Source organism: Ursus maritimus, unplaced genomic scaffold, assembly GCF_017311325.1.
Source record: "Ursus maritimus isolate PB19 unplaced genomic scaffold, ASM1731132v1 scaffold_8, whole genome shotgun sequence".
NCBI lineage: Eukaryota > Metazoa > Chordata > Mammalia > Carnivora > Ursidae > Ursus > Ursus maritimus.
In genome coordinates, this window is record NW_024426996.1 from 4,079,850 (window position 1) to 4,088,209 (window position 8,360).

The window sequence follows — 8,360 nt, forward strand, 5'->3', positions numbered from 1 at the left end:
GGCGGGGACGAGCGGCGGGGGGCGGGGCGGGGCGGGGCGGGGCGGGCGGGCGCAGCCTGCGGCGGGCGCGGCTCCGAGCGGGCGGGCGGCGGAGACGCCGAGCCGGCCTGAGGAGCGCCTGCCCCGACTCGTGGCCCGGGAGGGCCCCGCCCTCTCCATGGAGCATGCTCAGTGCCACCACCCCTTCCCCCCGCCCCACCTCCCGAGGCAAGTGAATCTGAGCGTGCGGGTGGGCGTGTTTGCGGACCAGCTGCAGCCGCCGCGGAGCCGCTTGATGGCTACCGCCTGAGGTGCGGTGGGTGGGCCTGGAGAAGGCAGAGCGCGGGGGTACTGAGTCCCGACTCCTACCGTCTGGCTTGCCCCGGCTTGCTCTCCGACCCCGCCAATCCACACCCGGAACACGAGCCGGTGTTCATTACGGGACAACCCGGCTGCACAGGCGGGAATTTCCCGGAGGACACGCTGGGTCGCCTCAGACCGGGGAAGGTGGTGGGGAAGCAGAGCGGACATCGTGAAACGAAGGTGGAATGGACGTATAGGCGATGCAGCCGGCGCCTCTGGTAGATAAGATACCTGAGGACGCCCGTTTTCAAAGCAGCCTGTGGGCCCGCTGGGCACAGAGCAGGAAGGAGGTCGCTGGGAGGGCTCTTAATTTTAGCGGGAGCAATAGTGGCTGTCTTGGATGTGCCTAGTTTAAAAACAGAGGTCTGGGCAGTCGAGAAGAGGGACCGCCCCAGGATTTTCTCAGGGAGCGTGCTCTTCCTACACAGGCGCGGCCCTCCGTTCCCCGGAGACGCCTGAAAAACCGTTTACTAGGGTGCCCTCGGGCTCCACCCTACCGGGCTGTGCACAGCTCCGCCCTGCTCCCTTTGACGGTGGCGCGAACAAGGTTACCGAGGCAGGAAAATGAAAGTCGGGCTGAGTGAGCGGCGGCCCCGCCCAGCCAGCCGGCCAGAGTTTCCTCGCTCCGCCTGGCCGCGGCCGGTTCCCGGCACCTCCCCAGCTGCGGGAAAACCTGAGCCGGGGCGCGCTCTGTGGACGGCGCCCTCCCGACTGAGCATGCGCGCCAGGCGGCGGCTGGTTTTCCCTCTGCCCTGCGGCGGGAGGCTGAAGGAAACCTTCCTTTCCTTCTCACCCTGTATCGTCCTGACCCCTCCTAGTTGTGAGGAGTCGGGTCACCCTCCCTAGACAGCAACGACCGCACTCCTGCAGGGGAGAGGGCCGCAGTCAGCAGTACAACCTGTGGAAGAGAGAGGTTGCATAGCTGAATCAAGATTGCTTTTCCCTTTCAACTTTTAACTCTTTAAATTCAATGTTGAGAAAAGGTGCTTTCCCTCCCGTAAGCCGTGACGCCCTCTTAGGGTCAGATCAGTTACCGTTTGTATGATACTACAAGCACACAGGTCAGAAGTGCCTTGAAATTCGTTAAGCAGAGCAGTTTGTGAGTTTTCTAAAAACAAAAATGAAACACGACCATTGAAAAGAGAGGTTTGGTAAAACACGAAAAGGCAATTTACAGATGTCCAAGCTATTAGGCCTTTCTGATCCCTAAGACAATCAGGCACATCACTCTTATGCACTCTTTCTGTGATACAAGGATGATTTTGGTGTTTACCTTAAAATAATCTTACGTGCTAAATGAGTTTCCTAGGGCTGCTGTAACTAAGTATCACAAATTGTGTGGCTTAGAACAATAGAAATTGATTGTCTCACAATTCCAGGGGCCGGAAGTCTGAAATTAAAGTGTTGTCAGGGCCATGTTCCCTCTGAAGGCACTAAGGAAGGATCTCTATTCCAGTCCTCTCCTACCTTCGGATAGGTTGTTGGCTTGTGGTGGCATAACTCCACAATCTTCACATGGCATGTCTGTTCAAATGTGGTGTTCTTTTTTATAAGGATGCCAGTCAATAGATTAGGCGCCCAACAATTCTAGTATGACCTGATATTTAATTATATACACAATGACCCTATTTCCAAATAAGGTTAAATTCTGAATACTGGGTGTTAGGTTTTAAACATATGAATTTGCAGGGGAAACGATCCAATCCATAACACACCAATGCAAGTTACACCACATACACACACACACCCCTACCTTGTTCTGCATTGGTTTTGGACCTTTCCAGATCACCATTGGGCCTTTGTATTGCTGCTCCCCTTTTTGTCTTTCTCTTTACTTAACATTCATTAATCTCTTCCAGATTCTTAAATTCACTTGCTTCATTCTGCCTGCTATTTTCTTTTCTAATTATATATTACAATAATTCCTAAGAACATCTTCTATCTTTCGTTTGCATGCACAAAGTAGCGCTTTGTGACCTCCCACGTGACACTAGTTTAAGTGCTTTTTTGGTTCTGCTTCAATCTACAAACAATTCCTTCAGCACTCCTACCAATTAAAACCACAGGGCTGTCTAGGCATACTGCATACAATGAGTCCCAAAGCACTGGTATAGGATGGTAGTGAGACCCAATACTCAATGCTACATGTGGAAGTGGGCCAGTGTAACATCTACCCTTTCACCGTTAACGCTAGTACTCCTCACCTCACCTTTCTTCCCCTGTTTTAGAAATATCATCTTGTGGGGCGCCTGGGTAGCGCAGTTGTTAAGTGTCTGCCTTTGGCTCAGGGCATGATCCCCGCATTCTGGGATCTAGTCCCACATCCCGCTCCTCCGCTGGGAGCCTGCTTCTTCCTTTCCCACTCCCCTGCTGTGTTCCCTCTCTCTCTCTGTGTCTCTGTCAAATAGATAAATAAAATCTTTAAAAAAAAAGAAAAGAAATATCACCTTGTGTCGTATTTTTACTTTCTTCCTTCATCTTTTTATTCAAAAGTTACCTGCATGAGGACTTCACTAGCCATTTTATCTAAAACTTCAACACTCCCACTTCATATCCTGAATTCCATACTAATTTTTTCCTTAGCACTTATCACTAAAATAATAGATATTTTGCTTATTGATATTCACCTCCGTTTAAATTTAAGCTCCCAAAGGCAGGGATTTTTGTCTGCATTATTTTCCATTGTATACCCAGTGCTGGTACAATGCTAGTATGTAGCAAGTGCTCAATAAAAATTTGTTGTATGAATGAAAGTCTTTTCATTCTTTCAGAGTTTTTATCCTGAAAGGGAGAAAGAATGATGTTAATATTCTTTTTATAAACTCTAGTGCCTTATCAAGTAAAATTAGTTATTCAATAAATATTTTTAATGATGATGATGATGACAGCTGCTATCTGTGTCATTTCTATCTTAAATTATGAGTCTTCTGCTGGGTGGAGACTGGTCTTTGTACTAATTATTCACTCAGTCAATAGAGATTGATTGAGTGCCTACCATAATAAGCACTAGTGATAAAAATAAACTATGGCCCCTGCCCTCAAAAAGCTTACATATTAGAAAAATTGCTTTGAAGGTACCTCTAATCACTGATTACATAAATAGCTAGAAAATATTCTCTGGATGTCAGAGTTTTCCAGAAATAAATCTATTAGTGTCCATGATCCGGGTTAGGCAATAGTCAGGATTACATTAGGCCTGCTGCAAAATAAAGGAGGACATTCTGGCATGATGCAGAGGTTTTCAAATTTTATCTAAAAAATATATTAAGTATCACAAATGTATTTGTATATCAAGTTATTTTTGAAAATTGGTTTACGATTAGGCAGATAGCTGTTGAGCATGGGGGAGAGAGATCAAAGAAAATGTTTATTAGAAAGGCTCACAATCTCTACATTTTGCCAAGGTTTATAACATAACTTACCTCATTGATGCACATAACCTTAAAGAGGTTAAAAAATGATTTAAATTCTTTAAAGGAACTGTACTGGGAGAGGCAGAGCAAGAGGAAGTTGAAAGAAAAGAGAGAGAATGTTCTTTAAAAGAATAATAGGGAACTGATTGCCTCTTCTTTACCACGACATTCTGAATATCATTTAAGGGAATCTCACTAGAGTAGTTAACTGAACTTTGCAGTGATAAAAAATGAGCGGGCAGTGAACAGTCTTCTACCTAAACTCTTCATTTTCAAAATACCTCTGTGAGCTTAGGCTAGTCTAGGTTTGAACAACAGAAATGTCTTAATCCTGGCCCATTGTAACCCTACCTGTCCCCCACATATCTTTTATTTACTTAATATGTTAACCATTTTCTAACTACTATTAAACTAAAATTTTCTTTTTCATAGTCTGTCACCTCAAACTCACTAATATCTACATATTGCAAACAACTATAGCCCTGGATTGTATACATTTTTTAGATGGGACAAAGCATTGCAAGATCATTCGTTCTGAGCTAAGCACTATGCTAAGTGCTATAAGAGATAACTATAGGTACATATCATGTGAAACAAAAATAGAGACCAGTCCATTTTTAAAATCTCTTCCTGTTAGAAAATCTCCTAAGTCTGTGCGTGCTGACATATATATAAAAAAAAAAAAAATGAGTCAAAGATGTCTTCATAAGGAGAGGATATGGATGGATAGAATTTTTGTGGAGAGATGTTGGAAGAAAGGCATCTATTCCAAGAGAGAGAAACAGCATGAGCTAAGGCATAGATATGTCATATTTGTAAGACCATAAAAAAGGATACATATTGGGGCATAGTTAGAAATAGGATTAGAAATTTAATATGAGGAACAGATCATGAGGGGTTAAAAAAGCCAAGCAAAGGAATTTAAACTTGATAAGGTAAGAAGTAGGAAGTCATTGAAGGTTTCTGAGAAATGGAATAATATGATGAGAATGGTATAAGGACAGGAAAAGAAGTAATAGGTTAAAGAAAGCAATATTTGTTGACAGCATGTGCCATGCTACCTAGGAATTAGGTACACAAGTGTGAATAAGACACAGTTTGGGCCATGAGAGAGTACAGAAACAGACAAGTAAATACTTAAAATACAGTGCTATAACTACCAAGATGGGTAGTGTGGAAGAATATAAGTAGGATGTTTAACCCTATCATGGACAGCTCCTAGAAAGATGTCATCTCAGCAGAGACCTGAAAGATGAGTAGAAATCAACCAAACAGAAGGTTTTATATTGCAGGGGCCTGGAAACGAGAGTTGGAACCTTTGAGGAATCTGCAAGCTATTAATGGCTAGGGTGAGGTATGGACAGATTTGGGGAAAGGGAAAAGATCATGGAACAAAAGTAGACAAGAGGGATCAAATCTTGTAGGGCTCTGATGGCTGAGGTGAGGTATTGGATGTTATCCTGAGGGTAGCAGGGAGTTATTGAAGGATTTGAAAGTTTAAAGTTTGAAAATATCATAGTTAAATTTATATTTTAATAGTTGCAAAGTGGAAAGTGGCTAAGAATGAGGTTGAGACTGGAGGCTGGGAAACTGTTGTAATATTCTAGGTATGAGCTGAACTAAAACAGAAGCAGTGGGGATAGAGTAATGGACAGTCTTTTTTTTTTTTTTTTAAAGATTTTATTTATTTATTTGAAAGAGAGGGATCAGGCAGAGTGGCACACAAAGGCAGAGGGAGAAGCAGGCTCCCCGCTGAGCAGAGAGCCCAATGCAGGGCTCAATCCCAGGACCCTGGGATCATGGCCTGAGCCAAAGGCAGATGCTTAACCGACTGAGCCACCCAGGTGCCCCAGTAATGGACAGTCTTGAGAAATACTAAGGAAGTGCTATTGGCTTGGTGACCAATTAGGTATTGTGTAGTTGCTTATTTTAAATGATATAACAGCACTCTGAGTGAAGTATTATTATCTCAGCTCTACAGGTAATGAAACGTGCAGAAAGGTTAAATAATTTAACTTAGGAGCTTAACTAGTAAATAAAGAAAGCAGAAGTAAAATCTAAACCTCTCTGATTCTAATCCTCACTGCAATAATATGTACATAAATGTGTTGAGGGAAATTACCTTATACTTTGTGTGACTTCATCAAATTAAAAAATAATACTATGTTGAGAAATATCTTTATTTGAAGATTGTCTTTTACTTCATTGTCTTTAAAGTATTTTTTGTTCCTGCATCTCTAAAATTTACAAATATAAAAGACAGAATCTCTGCATTACTATAAAATTTTATTTGTGAATATTTAACACAGTTACTTTTGATTAGGATATAGGCTCAGTTATTCTTGAAATGATTTTTAGCCTATTTTAATTTCAATTGGCTTTGCCATTCTATTTAAAGGGGGGTTAGAAGCTTGCTATGCATCTAGGATTCGAAATCATAATATGTAAGGATTTATTATAATTCTCTGTTTTTAGACTATTGAATAAGTATGGGTAAATTTTGCTTCCTTTCCTTCCTCTAAACTTTGAATTTAAGTCAGTCTGTAAAGAGTTCATTAACAAGATTTCAGCTTAGAGAAGGATGAGGTCTCATCATTTTACAGGCTCCTTACCCTGTCTCCTCACCGCATTGTATGTTCCACATTTCACAATAATGAGAAAGTTGTGCCAAAGTAAAACAAATGGGTGGCTTCAGAACACCAAGAGAACTGATGGTTGAGTACAATGCCACAGAGGGAAAGAGCTCAAGATACAAGAATGTTGAGTCCCATTCTACCTCTAACAACCTCTGTCTCTGCTAGTTAATTTTGTCTTTTGGGGCAGTTCATCTCAACCTGTTTCCTAATCCCTGATCTCACCTCCACTATGACACTGAATAAGAAAGAAACCCCTATATTTTATCTTACCTACTTCTCTACACTGGCAAAATTACCTGTCTGGTTTAGTTTTTATCTAGGAATAATTTTCTTTTCAGAGTTAACTGAAGCTAATCTGAAGTAATCTATGCCAAAGGCTTATAATCATACTTTCCTCTTGTGAAACATATGTAAACATTTTGAGAGTAGCCTTTTAAATAAAAAGAAAGTAATTCAAAAAGAGGAGTTTTGATTAGATTATCCTTCTTCTGTCATATACTCATGTGTAGCTCAAATCACCAGTGATTGCCCATTTTCTCTACTCTCAGGATTTTCCCAGATCCTCTCATAGTCTCCATCATTTCCTTTTCAGGGGTCCTCTTTTATCCACTTTAAAATTCACCTAAAGACTTCCTTAAGGAGAAATATCCTAATTTAATCTCACCCCAACCCCGATTAAGTAATTCTCAGTGTTTTAAAGCTTCTATAATAAAAAGTGGCTCATTCAGACTTTAGAGTAGAAAAGCTTCATTAACCAGCCTTTCTATTTACCTACAGTTCACTAATAATTGATTCTTATAACTATGATCCTGAGGGGCTGCAAGACTGAATAAAGTTTGCGGAATGTACTTGTATTTGTTTCCTATTGCTGCTGTAAAAAATTGCCACAAAATTATTGACTTCAAACAGCACAGATTTATTACGTTATAGTTCTTGAGGTCAGAAGTCCAAAACAGAGCTCACTGGGCTAAAATCAAGGTGTCGCCAGGGCTGCCTTCCTTTCTGGGGGCTCTAGAGGAGGATCTCTTTCCTTGCCTTTTCCAGCTTCTAGAGGCTGCCCACATGGCTTGGCTTGTGAGCTCCTTCCAGCCAGCAATCACATCTTCTCCTACTCTCCTGCCTCTCTCTTACCCTTGTAAGGACCCTCATGAGTATCTTGGGCCCACTAGGATAATCCAGGATAATCTTCCCATCTCATGATCTTTAATTTAAGCACACCTGCAAAGTCCCTTTTCCCATGTACCATAACATATTCACAGGTTCTGGGGACTTAGATACAGACATCTCGGGGGTGGGGGGCATTATTCTACTTACCTCAGTAGTTAATATTAAACTTGCTTTGTTATTTCAGTGTATGAAAATTAGCAAAACCTATATGTATAGATGATACATATGTGATATGTATATGTCAATGTACTTAATAATTTATTAACTAGTTCTCTAATGCTGGAAAACTGACTTTTCTGACTTTTAATTATGTGTGTATGCTTTAATAATTTCATGGACTTTTGTCTTTCCCAATCCACTAATCAGATCCACTTTTTAATGTTTTTTTTCCTTCCTAGAACCTAGTGATACTTCAATATGTATAAGTTCTCAATAAACATCATCGATTGACTCCTGTGTTCTTGACATAATCATCTCTCTAAGGCATTTGCTCCTTCGAAATCCGATTTTTATGGTAAACAAACCAATTCCCAGTTTTCTGGGAATAAAACAATTATAGGAATATGAAAAATTCACATTCAAATCTACTGGAATTAACACTTTGTAATTATCAGATCAGCAAGCCAGATATTAATTCTAAGTTGCTATTTTCATGTAGTCATTCGTTTATTCAACAAATACTTATTACTAGCCTACTGAGAGCTAAGACTAGGGGATATAGCAGTTAACAATGAAGACTTGTGGGGCTCCTGGGTGGCTCAGTCGGTTAAGCGTCTGCCTTGGGCTCAGGTCATGATCCTAG